This window comes from Eucyclogobius newberryi, unplaced genomic scaffold, assembly GCF_026437365.1.
Source record: "Eucyclogobius newberryi isolate DKJ021-1_F unplaced genomic scaffold, fEucNew1.0.hap1 SCAF_6, whole genome shotgun sequence".
Lineage (NCBI taxonomy): Eukaryota > Metazoa > Chordata > Actinopteri > Gobiiformes > Gobiidae > Eucyclogobius > Eucyclogobius newberryi.
This window is the reverse complement of record NW_027316278.1, coordinates 43,168,950-43,186,157: the sequence shown is the minus strand read 5'-3', so window position 1 is coordinate 43,186,157 and position 17,208 is coordinate 43,168,950. Positions and strand designations below refer to the sequence as shown.

Below are 17,208 nucleotides of genomic sequence, written 5' to 3'. Positions count from 1 at the left end.
GACACAATGAAGATCTGTGTGAGGAACAATGACACGATGAATATCTGTTTGAGGAACAATGACACACTGAATATCTGTGTGAGGAACAATGACACGCTGAAGATCTTTGTGAGGAACAATGACACGCTGAAGATCTGTGTGAGGAACAATGACACGCTGAAGATCTTTGTGAGGAACAATGACACGCTGAATATCAGTGTGAGGAACAATGACACGCTGAATATCAGTGAGGAACAATGACACGCTGAAGATCAGTGTGAGAAACAATGACACGCTGAAGATCTGTCTGAGGAACAATGACACGCTGAAGATCTGTCTGAGGAACAATGACACGCTGAAGATCTGTGTGAGGAACAATGACACGCTGAAGATCAGTGTGAGGAACAATGACACGCTGAAGATCTGTGAGGAACAATGACACGCTGAAGATCTGTGTGAGGAACAATGACACGCTGAAGATCTGTGTGAGGAACAACTACACGCTGAAGATCTGTGTGAGGAACAATGACACGCTGAAGATCTGTGTGAGGAACAATGACACGCTGAAGATCTGTGTGAGGAACAATGACATGCTGAAGATCTGTGTGAGCAACAATGACACGCTGAAGATCTGTGTGAGGAACAATGACACGCTGCAGGTCTGTATGAGGAACGATGACACTCTGCAGATCTGTGTAAGGAACAATGACACGCTGCAGATCTGTCTGAGGAACAATGACATGCTGCAGATCTGTGTGAGGAACAATGACACGCTGAAGATCTGTGAGGAACAATGACACGCTGAAGATCTGTGTGAGGAACAATGACACGCTGAAGATCTGTGTGAGGAACAATGACACGCTGAAGATCTGTGTGAGGAACAATGACACGCTGAAGATCTGTGTGAGGAACAATGACACGCTGAAGATCTGTGAGAGGAACAATGACACGCTGAAGATCTGTGTGAGGAACAATGACATGCTGAAGATCTGTGTGAGCAACAATGACACACTGAAGATATGTGTGAGGAACAATGACACGCTGCAGGTCTGTATGAGGAACAATGACACTCTGCAATTCGTGTAAGGAACAATTACACGCTGCAGATCTGTCTGAGGAACAATGACATGCTGCAGATCTGTGTGAGGAACAATGACACGCTGAAGATCTGTGAGGAACAATGACACGCTGAAGATCTTAGTGAGGAACAATGACACGCTGAAGATCTGTGTGAGGAACAATGACACGCTGAAGATCTATGAGGAACAATGACACACTGAAGATCTGTGTGAGGAACAATGACACGCTGAAGATCTGTGAGGAACAATGACACGCTGAAGATCTATGAGGAACAATGACACGCTGGAGATCTATGAGGAACAATGACACGCTGAAGATCTGTGTGAGGAACAATGACATACTGAATATCAGTGTGAGGAACAATGACACGCTGAAGATCTGTGTGAGGAACAATGACACGCTGAAGATCTCTGTTAGGAACAATGACACGCTGCAGATCTCTGTGAGGAACAATGACACGCTGAAGATCTGTGTGAGGAACAATGACACGCTGAAGATCTGTGTGAGGAACAATGACACGCTGAAGATCTGTGTGAGGAACAATGACACGCTGAAGATCTGTGTGAGGAACAATGACACGCTGAAGATCTGTGTGAGGAACAATGACACGCTGGAGATCTGTGTGAGGAACAATGACACGCTGAAGATCTGTGTGAGGAACAATGACACGCTGAAGATCTGTGTGAGGAACAATGACACGCTGAAGATCTGTGTGAGGAACAATGACACGCTGAAGATCTGTGTGAGGAACAATGACACACTGAAGATCTGTGTGAGGAACAATGACACGCTGCAGATCTGCGTGGGAACAATGACACGCTGAAGATCTGCGTGAGGAACAATGACACGCTGAAGATCTGCGTGAGCAACAATGACACACTGAAGATCTGCGTGAGGAACAATGACACGCTGAAGATCTGTGTGAGGAACAATGACACACTGAAGATCTGTGTGAGGAACAATGACACGCTGAAGATCTGTCTAAGGAACAATGCCACGCTGAATATCTGTTTGAGGAACAATGACACACTGAATATCTGCGTGAGGAACAATGACACGCTGAAGATCTGTCTATGGAACAATGACACGCTGAAGATCTGTGTGAGCAAAAACGACACACTAAAGATCTGTGTGAGGAACAATGACACACTGAAGATCTGTGTGAGGAACAATGACACACTGAAGATCTGTGTGAGGAACAATGACACGATGAATATCTGTTTGAGGAACAATGACACACTGAATATCTGTGTGAGGAACAATGACACGCTGAAGATCTTTGTGAGGAACAATGACACGCTGAAGATCTTTGTGAGGAACAATGACACGCTGAATATCAGTGTGAGGAACAATGACACGCTGAATATCAGTGTGAGGAACAATGACACGCTGAAGATCAGTGTGAGGAACAATGACACGCTGAAGATCAGTGTGAGAAACAATGACACGCTGAAGATCTGTCTGAGGAACAATGACACGCTGAAGATCAGTGTGAGGAACAATGACACGCTGAAGATCTGTGTGAGGAACAATGACACGCTGAAGATCTGTGTGAGGAACAATGACACGCTGAAGATCTGTGTGAGGAACAATGACACGCTGAAGATCTGTGTGAGGAACAATGACACGCTGAAGATCTGTGTGAGGAACAATGACACGCTGAAGATCTGTGTGAGGAACAATGACACGCTGAAGATCTGTGTGAGGAACAATGACACGCTGAAGATCTGTGTGAGCAACAATGACACGCTGAAGATCTGTGTGAGGAACGATGACACGCTGCAGGTCTGTGTGAGGAACAATGACACGCTGAAGATCTGTGAGGAACAATGACACGCTGAAGATCTGTGTGAGGAACAATGACACGCTGAAGATCTGTGTGAGGAATAATGACACGCTGAAGATCTGTGTGAGGAACAATGACTCGCTGAAGATCTGTGTGAGGAACAATGACACGCTGAAGATCTGTGTGAGGAACAATGACACGCTGAAGATCTGTGTGAGGAACAATGACATACTGACTATCAGTGTGAGGAACAATGACACGCTGAAGATCTGTATGAGGAACAATGACACGCTGAAGATCTCTGTTAGGAACAATGACACGCTGCAGATCTGTGTGAGGAACAATGACACGCTGAAGATCTGTGTGAGGAACAATGACACGCTGAAGATCTGTGTGAGGAACAATGACACGCTGAAGATCTGTGAGAGGAACAATGACACGCTGAAGATCTGTGTGAGGAACAATGACATGCTGAAGATCTGTGTGAGGAACAATGACACGCTGAAGATCTGTGTGAGGAACAATGACACGCTGCAGATCTGCGTGAGAACAATGACACGCTGAAGATCTGTGTGAGGAACAATGACACGCTGAAGATCTGTGTGAGGAACAATGACACGCTGAAGATCTGTGTGAGGAACAATGACACGCTGAAGATCTGTGTGAGGAACAATGACACGCTGAAGATCTGTCTGAGGAACAATGACACGCTGAAGATCTGTCTATGGAACAATGACACGCTGAAGATCTGTCTATGGAACAATGACACGCTGAAGATCTGTGTGAGGAACAACGCCACGCTGAAGATCTGTGTGAGGAACAACGACACACTGAAGATCTGTGTGAGGAACAATGACACACTGAAGATCTGTGTGAGGAACAATGACACGATGAATATCTGTTTGAGGAACAATGACACACTGAATATCTGTGTGAGGAACAATGACACGCTGAAGATCTTTCTGAGGAACAATGACACGCTGAATATCAGTGTGAGGAACAATGACACGCTGAATATCAGTGTGAGGAACAATGACACGCTGAAGATCAGTGTGAGGAACAATGACACGCTGAAGATCAGTGTGAGAAACAATGACACGCTGAAGATCTGTCTGAGGAACAATGACACGCTGAAGATCTGTCTGAGGAACAATGACACGCTGAAGATCTGTCTGAGGAACGATGACACGCTGAAGATCTGTGTGAGGAACAATGACACGCTGAAGATCTGTGTGAGGAACAATGACACGCTGCAGATCTGAGTAAGGAACAATGACACGCTGCAGATCTGTGTAAGGAACAATGACACGCTGAAGATCTGTGTGAGGAACAATGACACGCTGAAGATCTGTGTGAGGAACAATGACACGCTGAAGATCTGTGTGAGGAACAATGACACGCTGAAGATCTGTGTGAGGAACAATGACACGCTGAATATCAGTGTGAGGAACAATGACACGCTGAATATCAGTGTGAGGAACAATGACACGCTGAAGATCTGTGTGAGGAACAATGACACGCTGAAGATCTGTGTGAGGAACAATGACACGCTGAAGATCTCTGTTAGGAACAATGACACGCTGCAGATCTGTGTGAGGAACAATGACACGCTGAAGATCTGTGAGGAACAATGACACGCTGAAGATCTGTGTGAGGAACAATGACACGCTGAAGATCTGTGTGAGGAACAATGACACGCTGAAGATCTGTGTGAGGAACAATGACACGCTGAAGATCTGTGTGAGGAACAATGACACGCTGAAGATCTGTCTATGGAACAATGACACGCTGAAGATCTGTGTGAGGAACAACGCCACGCTGAAGATCTGTGTGAGGAACAACGACACACTGAAGATCTGTGTGAGGAACAATGACACGATGAATATCTGTTTGAGGAACAATGACACACTGAATATCTGTGTGAGGAACAATGACACGCTGAAGATCTTTGTGAGGAACAATGACACGCTGAATATCAGTGTGAGGAACAATGACACGCTGAAGATCAGTGTGAGGAACAATGACACGCTGAAGATCAGTGTGAGGAACAATGACACGCTGAAGATCAGTGTGAGAAACAATGACACGCTGAAGATCTGTCTGAGGAACGATGACACGCTGAAGATCTGTGTGAGGAACGATGACACGCTGCAGATCTGTGTGAGGAACGATGACACGCTGCAGATCTGAGTAAGGAACAATGACACGCTGCAGATCTGTGTAAGGAACAATGACACTCTGCAGATCTGTGTGAGCAACAATGACACGCTGAATATCAGTGTGAGGAACAATGACACGCTGAATATCAGTGTGAGGAACAATGACACGCTGAATATCTGTGTGAGGAACAATGACACGCTGAATATCAGTGTGAGGAACAATGACACGCTGAATATCAGTGTGAGGAACAATGACACGCTGAATATCAGTGTGAGGAACAATGACACGCTGAATGTCAGTGTGAGGAACAATGACACGCTGAATATCAGTGTGAGGAACAATGACACGCTGAATATCAGTGTGAGGAACAATGACACGCTGAAGATCAGTGTGAGAAACAATGACACGCTGAAGATCTGTCTGAGGAACAATGACACGCTGAAGATCTGTGTGAGGAACAATGACACGCTGAAGATCTGTGTGAGGAACAATGACACGCTGCAGATCTGTGTGAGGAACAATGACACGCTGCAGATCTGTGTTAGGAACAATGACACGCTGAAGATCTGTGTGAGGAACAATGACACGTTGAAGATCTGTGTGAGGAACAATGACAAGCTGCAGATCTGTTTGGAACAATGACACGCTGCAGATCTGTGTGAGGAACAATGACACGCTGCAGATCTGTGTGATGAACAATGACACGCTGAAGATCTGTGTGAGGAACAATGACACGCTGAAGATCTGTGAGGAACAATGACACGCTGAAGATCTGTGAGGAACAATGACACGCTGAAGATCTGTGAGAGGAACAATGACACGCTGAAGATCTGTGTGAGGAACAATGACACACTGAATATCAGTGTCAGGAACAATGACACGCTGAAGATCTGTGTGAGGAACAATGACACGCTGAAGATCTGTGTGAGGAACAATGACACGCTGCAGATCTGTGTGAGGAACAATGACACGCTGAAGATCTGTGAGGAACAATGACACGCTGAAGATCTGTGTGAGGAACAATGACACGCTGAAGATCTGTGTGAGGAACAATGACACCCTGAAGATCTGTGTGAGGAACAATGACACGCTGAAGATCTGTGTGAGGAACAATGACACGCTGAAGATCTGTGTGAGGAACAATGACACGCTGAAGATCTGTGTGAGCAACAATGACACGCTGAAGATCTGTGTGAGGAACAATGACACGCTGCAGATCTGCGTGAGAACAATGACACCTTGAAGATCTGTGTGAGGAACAACGACACGCTGAAGATCTGTGTGAGCAACAACGACACACTGAAGATCTGTGTGAGGAACAATGACACGCTGAAGATCTGTGTGAGGAACAATGACACGCTGAAGATCTGTGTGAGGAACAATGACACGCTGAAGATCTGTCTGAGGAACAATGACACGCTGAAGATCTGTGTGAGGAACAATGACATGTTGAAGATCTGTGTGAGGAACAATGACAAGCTGCAGATCTGTGTGAGGAACAATGACACACTGAAGATCTGTCTATGGAACAATGACACACTGAAGATCTGTCTATGGAACAATGACATGCTGAAGATCTGTGTGAGGAACAATGATACGCTGAAGATCTGTGTGAGGAACAATGACACGCTGCAGCTCTGTGTGAGGAACAATGACACGCTAAATATCAGTGTGAGGAACAATGACACGCTGAATATCTGTGTGAGGAACAATTACACACTGAAGATCTATGTGAGGAACAATGACACACTGAAGATCTGCTTGAGGAACAATGACACGCTGAAGATCTGTGTGAGGAACAATGACACGCTGAAGATCTGTGTGAGGAACAATGACACGCTGAAGATCTGTGTGAGGAACAATGACACGCTGAAGATCTGTGTGAGGAACAATGACACGCTGCAGATCTGTGTGAGGAACAATGACACGCTGCAGATCTGTGAGGAACAATGACACGCTGCAGATCTGTGTGAGGAACAATGACACGCTAAATATCAGTGTGAGGAACAATGACACGCTGAATATCTGTGTGAGGAACAATGACACACTGAAGATCTATGTGAGGAACAATGACACACTGAAGATCTGCTTGAGGAACAATGACACGCTGAAGATCTGCGTGAGGAACAATGACACGCTGAAGATCTGTGTGAGGAACAATGACACGTTGAAGATCTGTGTGAGGAACAATGACAAGCTGCAGATCTGTGTGAGGAACAATGACACACTGAAGATCTGTCTATGGAACAATGACACACTGAAGATCTGTCTATGGAACAATGACATGCTGAAGATCTGTGTGAGGAACAATGATACGCTGAAGATCTGTGTGAGGAACAATGACACGCTGCAGCTCTGTGTGAGGAACAATGACACGCTAAATATCAGTGTGAGGAACAATGACACGCTGAATATCTGTGTGAGGAACAATTACACACTGAAGATCTATGTGAGGAACAATGACACGCTGAAGATCTGCTTGAGGAACAATGACACGCTGAAGATCTGTGTGAGGAACAATGACACGCTGAAGATCTGTGTGAGGAACAATGACACGCTGAAGATCTGTGTGAGGAACAATGACACGCTGAAGATCTGTGTGAGGAACAATGACACGCTGCAGATCTGTGTGAGGAACAATGACACGCTGCAGATCTGTGAGGAACAATGACACGCTGCAGATCTGTGTGAGGAACAATGACACGCTAAATATCAGTGTGAGGAACAATGACACGCTGAATATCTGTGTGAGGAACAATGACACACTGAAGATCTATGTGAGGAACAATGACACACTGAAGATCTGCTTGAGGAACAATGACACGCTGAAGATCTGCGTGAGGAACAATGACACGCTGAAGATCTGTGTGAGGAACAATGACACGCTGAAGATCTGTGTGAGGAACAATGACACGCTGCAGATCTGTGTGAGGAACAATGACACGCTGCAGATCTGTGTGAGGAACAATGACACGCTGCAGATCTGTGAGGAACAATGACACGCTAAATATCAGTGAGGAACAATGACACACTGAATATCTGTGTGAGGAACAATGACACACTGAATATCTGTGTGAGGAACAATGACACGCTGAAGATCTGTGAGAGGAACAATGACACGCTGAAGATCTGTGTGAGGAACAATGACATGCTGAAGATCAGTGTGAGGAACAATGACACACTGAAAATCTGTGTGAGGAACAATGACACGCTGCAGATCTGCGTGAGAACAATGAGACGCTGAAGATCTGCGTGAGGAACAATGACACGCTGAAGATCTGTGTGAGCAACAATGACACGCTGAAGATCTGCTTGAGGAACAATGACACGCTGAAGATCTGCGTGAGGAACAATGACACGCTGAAGATCTGCGTGAGGAACAATGACACGCTGAAGATCTGTGTGAGGAACAATGACACGCTGCAGATCTGTGTGAGGAACAATGACACGCTGCAGATCTGTGAGGAACAATGACACGCTAAATATCAGTGTGAGGAACAATGACACGCTGAATATCAGTGTGAGGAACAATGACACGCTGAATATCTTTGTGAGGAACAATGACACGCTGAATATCTTTGTGAGGAACAATGACACGCTGAATATCAGTGTGAGGAACAATGACACGCTGAATATCAGTGTGAGGAACAATGACACGCTGAAGATCAGTGTGAGGAACAATGACACGCTGAAGATCAGTGTGAGAAACAATGACACGCTGAAGATCTGGTTGAGGAACAATGACACGCTGAAGATCTGTGTGAGGAACAATGACACGCTGAAGATCAGTGTGAGGAACAATGACAAGCTGAAGATCTGTGAGGAACAATGACACGCTGAAGATCTGTGTGAGGAACAATGACACGCTGAAGATCTGTGTGAGGAACAATGACACGCTGAAGATCTGTGAGAGGAACAATGACACGCTGAAGATATGTGTGAGGAACAATGACATACTGAATATCAGTGTGAGGAACAATGACACGCTGAAGATCTGTGTGAGGAACAATGACACGCTGAAGATCTCTGTGAGGAACAATGACACGCTGCAGATCTGTGTGAGGAACAATGACACGCTGAAGATCTGTGAGGAACAATGACACGCTGAAGATCTGTGTGAGGAACAATGACACGCTGAAGATCTGTGTGAGGAACAATGACACGCTGCAGATCTGTGTGAGGAACAATGACACGCTGAAGATCTGTGTGAGGAACAATGACACGCTGAAGATCTGTGAGAGGAACAATGACACGCTGAAGATCAGTGTGAGGAACAATGACACGCTGAAGATCTGTGTGAGGAACAATGAAACGCTGAAGATCTGTGTGAGGAACAATGACACACTGAATATATGCGTGAGGAACAATGACACGCTGAAGATATGTCTATGGAACAATGACACGCTGAATATCTGTGTGAGGAACAATGATACGCTGAAGATCTGTTTGAGGAACAATGACACGCTGCAGATCTGTGTGAGGAACAATGACACGCTGCAGATCTGTGAGGAACAATGACACGCTAAATATCAGTGTGAGGAACAATGACACGCTGAATATCAGTGTGAGGAACAATGACACGCTGAATATCTGTGTGAGGAACAATGACACGCTGAATATCAGTGTGAGGAACAAATATCAGTGTGAGGAACAATGACACGCTGAAATTCAGTGTGAGGAACAATGATACGCTGAAGATCTGTTTGAGGAACAATGACACGCTGCAGATCTGTGTGAGGAACAATGACACGCTGCAGATCTGTGAGGAACAATGACACGCTAAATATCAGTGTGAGGAACAATGAAACGCTGAATATCAGTGTGAGGAACAATGACACGCTGAATATCTGTGTGAGGAACAATGACACGCTGAATATCAGTGTGAGGAACAAATATCAGTGTGAGGAACAATGACACGCTGAAATTCAGTGTGAGGAACAATGATACGCTGAAGATCTGTCTGAGGAACAATGACAAGCTGAAGATCTCTGTGAGGAACAATGACACGCTGAAGATCAGTGTGAGGAACAATGACACGCTGAAGATCTGTGTGAGGAACAATGACACGCTGCAGATCTTTTTGTGGAACAATGACACGCTGCAGATCTGTGTAAGGAACAATGACACGCTGCAGATCTGTGTGAGGAACAATGACACGCTGAAGATCTGTGTGAGGAACAATGACATGCTGAAGATCAGTGTGAGGAACAATGACACTCTGAAGATCTGTGTGAGGAACAATGACACGCTGAAGATCTGTGTGAGGAACAATGACACGCTGAAGATCTGTGTGAGGAACAATGACACGCTGCAGATCTGTGTGAGGAACAATGACACGCTGAAGATCTGTGTGAGGAACAATGACACGCTGAAGATCTGTGTGAGGAACAATGACACGCTGAAGATCTGTGTGAGGAACAATGACACGCTGCAGATCTGTGTAAGGAATAATGACACGCTGGAGATCTGTGTGAGGAACAATGACATGCTGAAGATCTGTGTGAGGAACAATGACACGCTGAAGATCTGTGTGAGGAACAATGACATGCTGAAGATCTGTGTGAGGAACAATGACACGCTGAAGATCTGTGTGAGGAACAATGACACGCTGAAGATCTGTGTGAGGAACAATGACACGCTGCAGATCTGTGTGAGAACAATGACACGCTGAAGATCTTTGTGAGGAACAATGACACGCTGAAGATCTGTGTGAGAAACAATGACACGCTGAAGATCTGTGTGAGGAACAATGACACACTGAAGATCTGTGATAGGAACAATGACACGCTGAAGATCTGTGATAGGAACAATGACACGCTGAAGATCTGTTTGAGGAACAATGACACACTGAAGATCTGTGTGAGGAACAATGACACGCTTGAGGGAAATACATCTGTCAACTAGGGATGTACCGCTACGAAGGACCGGATCTGGACTTGGACTGGACTGGAAAACGTTTCGGTTCAGGTCCAAAAAAAACGAAACCCCGGTGATTCGGTTCTGGACTCATCAACAAATATAGCACTCACATACTATATCATTTTCGTTCTATAATCTAAACCATCTTAAACTTTCCATAGATCGCGAAATTTGCGCTTGAAAAGGCGTAAACACTGCCATGCGTCGCTGTCAATGGAGCACCCGGACCCTAATTAGTGACACACGCGTCTTCAGGGCAGAAGTTGAAGCCGGTGAAATAAGTTTATAGAAGTGAACCGTGTCTCCACACGTGAACACTGAAGTGAACCGTGTATCCACTCGACTCTTGTTATTCCGCTTATTAGTGACGATAGTTACAACTTATGCAGTTTTATCAGCCCAGACATTACTGTTGTGTGTCTGCTGTGCGGGTTAATGACTGTGGCGCACTTTTCCGCATCAAAGCGTCGATGGAGTCGCTTTTCGACACATGGGACAGGTACAATCAAGCCTTTCCGCCACCTCTTGTTTGTCCGTCCAACTCACCTATCGTTTTGCTACTGTCCCGAGGCCGGGGAAGAGGAGGAAGCAGAGGAGACGAGGCACAAGGTCTGGTGCAGTGAAGTGCAGACGAGCCTTGTGTTCGGAGCACACGAGCCTGGACATTGGGAGTCGTGCTCGGTGCTTATGCCTGATCCCGCTCCTCGATGTTTGCGGCTGTTCGCCGTCGCCGTCTTCGCCGCCTGCCCGGGTCAGCGCGGCTGCTTTCCCGGAGCCTGCACGGGCCATCGCGGCTGCACCGGTCCTGGAGCCTGCCCGGGCCATCGCGGTTGCACCGGTCCTGGAGCCTGCACGGGCCATCGCGGCTGCACCGGTCCTGGAGCCTGCCCGGGTCGTCGCGGCTGCACCGGTCCTGGAGCCTGCCCGGGCCATCGCGGCTGCACCGGTCCTGGAGCCTGCCCGTGTCATTGCGGCTGCACCGGTCCTGGAGCCTGCCCGGGTCGTCGCGGCTGCACCGGTCCTGGAGCCTGCCCGGGCCATCGCGGCTGCACCGGTCCTGGAGCCTGCCCGTGTCATTGCGGCTGCACCGGTCCTGGAGCTTGCACGGGCCATCGCGGCTGCACCGCTCCTGGAGCCTGCGCGGGATGTGGCGGCTGCCCCGGTCCTGGAGCCTGCGCGGGATGTGGCGGCTGTTTTCCTGGAGCCTGCACGCCGCTGGAATTATGAGCGCTGGGGTCCACCGCCACAGTCCGCTTCCTTGTTTTCGTTGGATTACCGGTGAAACAGATGTGAATCACGTGACCGTAACGCGTGCCTTCGACAGGTCCCGCTGCGCTCAGCTGAACCGATGGACGTGACGTCATCCACGGTCCGGCTCGGCTTGTTGATGCCCGTTCAATTGCCAACAAAGCGTTTTCCTTGAATGAACTTTTACGAGACATAACCTTGATTTCATGTGTCTTACGGAGACATGGCAGAGAGAGGGTGAGTTTATTCATCTAAATGAACTCTGCCCACCTGGCTGCTCCGTTTCTGCGATGCCTCGCCCTGGTCGACGTGGAGGAGGTCTGGCAGTCGTGTCCCAGGACCGTCACGTGGAGGAGGTCTGGCAGTCGTGTCCCAGGACCGTCACGTGGAGGAGGTCTGGCAGTTGTGTCCCAGGACCGTCACGTGGAGGAGGTCTGGCAGTCGTGTCCCAGGACCGTCACATGTGTAAAGTCATCGACTCACACACTTTCACTTCCTTTGAAGCACAGATGATTAAAGTTGGTTCTTCAAGTCCTTTTTACTGTGTTTTAGTCCCCGCCCCCTGGTCTTGCTGCTGTCTTTTTAAAGGACTTTAGTGACTTTTTATCTTCTATTATAAAGCTGGAAAATGTTTTAATTCTTGGGGATTTGAACATTTGGGTCGATGGCTCATCATGCCCTGCAAAGGATCTTTTAACCTTGACTGAAACATTTAACTTTGAGCAGCATGTCTCAGGTCCCACTCACCAAAAGGGACACACTTTAGACCTGGTGTTTTCACTTTAGACCTGGTGTTGTTACCTCTGTGTTTTATTTGAATTGAACTTTTCTCCTGAGCCTGTGCCTCAAACATCAGGTCTCAGAGGAGCATTATCACTGCAAATGCAGCCGTCATTGTTCTGCTGTGTTTGATCCTCATTGTTTATGAATTGTCTTGATGTGGACAGTTTCATTCATTCCTTTAGCAGACACTGTTTATCCATTTTAGATCAGGCACCTGTAAAATCCACTTTGTCATCACAGAAAAAAGCTTGTCCTTGGATAAATGAAGATATCCTAAATCTAAAGAGACTATGTCGGAAAACTGAGCGTCTGTGGAAAACCCCCAGTCTTGAGGTCAAAGGTCACACCTCAGAGATCTTGTGTCATCTTACAATGAAATGATGGAAAGTTCCAGATCTGATTACTTCCTCCAGCTAATAACATCCAACAAGAAAAACCCCAAAGTGTTTGACTCTATAAATTCTATTGTTTGTCCTTCAGCTGCAGTGACTCCTGTTTCCTGCAAAGCAACGAACTCATGTTCTTCATCGATAAGATCAAGATGATCAAAGACCAAATCCCACTCCTTTTGTCTGATAAACCTGTTTCTGTGGAGCCTGTTTCCCAAAATTGGTCTTTTAAGCCTGTCACTCTAGAAGACATCTCAGCTCTGGTGACCAAGATGAAACCCTCCTCTTGTACATCAGATGCCCTTCCCTGCAGGCTCTTCCTCAAAGTGTTTGATGTTATTGGCCCCTGGGTTCTCCCGGTGTTTTTCCTGCTCCATTTAAACATGCCATAGTTGAGCCTTTACTGAAAAAAACAAACTTGGAACCGACAGACCCTAAAGTTTCAGACCCATATTAAAGCTCCCGTTCATGTCCCAGATCCTGGAGAATGTGGCTCTGAACAATTGTCAGATTTCCTTGATCAGTCAAACATTCACGACTCTTTTCAATCTGGTTTCCGCAAACATCATTCTACGGAAACCGCATTGTTGAAAGTGTCCAGTGACATTATGACGTCTGCTGATTCTGGAACATGCACGGTTTTAGTTCTGTTGGATCTGTCTGCACGGTTGACCTTTGACACCGTCGGCCATCATATCCTGTTAAACAGACTGAGGGACCTGATTGGACGATCAGGGTCAGTTCTTCATTAGTTTTCCTCATATTTATCCGGTCGGAGCTTTAGTGTCGCTGCAAACCAAATAATGTCCGACTCAGCTGATCTGTTGTGTGGAGTTCCTCAGGGCTCCGTTTTGGGTCCCGTCTTATTTCTGCTTTATATAATCCCCCTGGGAATGATCATTAAAGAGTTTAGTGATGTGTCCTACCACCTGTTCATGACGATATTCAGCTCTTTTAAACCTTCTGAGATCCAGAAGCTGAACTCCTTGGTCAGTTGTTTAGTGCAAATTAAACAATGGCTGAGTAAAAACTCTGCAGCTAAATGCTGACAAAACAGAAACTCTGATTATTGCCCCTGATGATGTCATTCCAGGGATAAACCAGTACTTGGGTGTTTTAGGCCAGACTGTAAAACCAAGTCTTAGAAACTTGGGTGTTGTCTTTGACAAAGACATGTCTTTAGAGCACCACTCTAAGCTGTTGACGAGGAACTGTTTCTTTGAGTTGAGGAAAATCTCTAAGCTCAGGAAAATGGTGTCTCAAAATGATCTGGAACTTATAATTCATGCATTTGTGTCTCACGTTTAGACGATTGTAACAGTTTGTTTTCCTGTCTTAACAAGAAGGAACTCTCTCGTCTGCAGCTGGTCCAGAACTCTGCAGTGAGGATCTTGACCCGCACAAATAGAAGGGCCCACATTTCACCCTCAGAGCCCTTCACTGGAGCCCGTCTCCATGGAAACAGTTTCAAATTCTTGTTCTGACTTTTAGAGCTTTAAATGGTCCGGTCCCTCTGTACATCAGCAATCTGATTAAACCGTACACTCCCTCTCGCTCACTAAGGTCCTTGGACCAGGAACTGTTGGTTCCTCGCACTGGTTTTGGGACCAGAGGAGACAGATCCTTCCAGAGTGTTCCAGACTCTGGAACCATCTTCCGTTCTCCCTACGGTCACTGGACTCAGTTATTGCTTAAGGGTCAGCTTAAAACCTTTTTATTTAGTCAAGCCTTTGAATTGTTTTTGTTTCTCGGACTGATTTTACTGTATATTGTTGTATAGGGCTGTGTTCAAAATATCGATACGCGTATCGATACGCGTATCGATACTTTTCAATAACGTTAATTTATTACAAATTGTCTGGGCGGCCGTTTAGAAGCTCCCTCCTGTAGAGGGCGGTAAAGAGCCCGGAACCACTGAGACACACACCGTGCACCAGCTCTACACAGGCCTGAAGAAAAGCTTTGGGCTCGGAACGTCGCTACTGTTACACGCCTCCTTTTTCCATTCTATTCGATTTCCTTTTTCATTGATTTCATTCCTTTCACCCCTTTATTTTATACAAATTCAACGCAGCCCCGGAGCAAACTTAGCCCCGAGACCGCCATTTTAGCCCCGGAGCTAGCACAGCCCCGAGGCCACCACAACAGCCGAACCGGAGGCAAAAAAACGGACACAAACCTGACACCACATCACACACATCTTCCCTTCTCTACACTACATAAACCGAACGGTTAAACAATAAAACCGAGCGGTTAAACAATACAACTATCCAACAGGGCCCCGCTGAACGCCTGTTAGCGTTAGCCGCGGCCACTTCCGCGCTAGCGCTACTTAGCTTAGTGCGAGCCCGACCCGAAGAAACTGGATTTTAAGACCAAAACAACAACAAAAAGACTCTCACACACATTACACACCAGATAAACCACGTCCATTTACTCCTTATGGACCCACGAAGGACCCGCCCGCCCCCCGCGACAGGGGAGTGGGGCAAGGCCAACCAGACCCCACAGGTGAACTACTTCCAGGAGTATCCCAGTCCAGCTGAAGCCAGCATTGCCGGTCCCCACTAGGGGATGGGCCCCTACGTTTTCACTATTAGAAGGCTAATTAAGATAGCCATGTTTACATTCATTCAAGTTACTGCTATTATTTATTTTGTTCAGACTTTGCCAATTGTTTGGCAACTTTACTTGAATGTGTTCTTTGCATAAGCTTTGTGGATAAAAATGAAAATTCATGCATTGTCTTATCCGGAATAAAACAAATGCCCATTTGGTAAACATTAAGACCCCTTTTTCAAAAAAGTATCGATATATGTATCGTAATGAGGGAATTGTATCGTGACATACAAGTATCGGGATACGTATCGCGAGGGTCTTGGCAATACCCAGCCCTATTGTTGTATTTGTATTGCTCACTCTAAGTTTTTGTGTTTTTATTGTTTTTTCTGTGTTTTGTGAAGCACTTTGTGACTTCTGTCTGTGAAAGGTGCTATAGAAATAAAATGTACTTACTTACTATGTGTTATTTTGATTTGTTGTGCAAAATATTTTCATATTCTACTTTTGATACTGCTATAGTACTATAAGTTGATGCTTTATAGTGATTCAAGTTGACTTTTATGCTAGTTTTTGTAACTCTGTTATTTTACACTGACTTAATTATTTGCACTGGTGTTTTGTGTTTGAAGGTTTTATCTGACTTTTGATGCTAATGGATCTGAACATTAAAGAGTGAAATGTGTCTAAAGACAAAACATAGTATCAGATGAAACAGTTGCTTTGACCCTTGACCCAGACTGACTGTCAACAATACTCAACATGCTCTTGTTCCTCTAGTAAAACACATGAATGTGTGTTAGCTAGTTAAGCTATAGTTTAGCTGCTAGCTCGTAGCTCGTAGCTTGTGATTTGTAAGTTGTAGCTTCTGTTTAAAACAATGAATAAACCAGATAAATTGAGTTTATTTCACTGCAGTTAAACCTTGTGTTTGATAGTCGTCCTTGTTCAAGTGTCTTAACTTAATTGAGCCAAGTGTCTTGTGTTACGCTGTTATAACATTATGTAAATATGGCATGAGTTCAGCCGGACTCATTAGGTCCGGACCTCAACCTGAACCTCTGGATTCGAATCCGGACTTGAACCTGAACGTGGGTTTGGGTCTGCATCCCTACTGTCAACATTGCACAAGTTTATTGAAACTGAATGTGTGCTGCAATTAAAGCTAAAGGAGGTCCTACCAAATATTAGAGCGTGAGCTCCTTTTTATTCTGTGGCAGTGAATGTTTCTGTCATAGAATTGGTGTGTTTTTTTGGTAGCATAATTTATTTGTAGTCTTCCTGCTCATTTTTGCCAATGTTTTT

At 45.8% G+C, this 17,208-nt stretch overlaps 1 protein-coding gene across 1 annotated transcript in view; it reads left to right on the top strand.

Annotated features, from left to right (window-relative positions):
- The window catches only part of cds1 (CDP-diacylglycerol synthase (phosphatidate cytidylyltransferase) 1), a 93,280-nt gene that overhangs the window by 37,141 nt on the left and 38,931 nt on the right, over nucleotides 1-17,208 (top strand). The gene's annotated exons all lie outside the window — the stretch shown is intronic.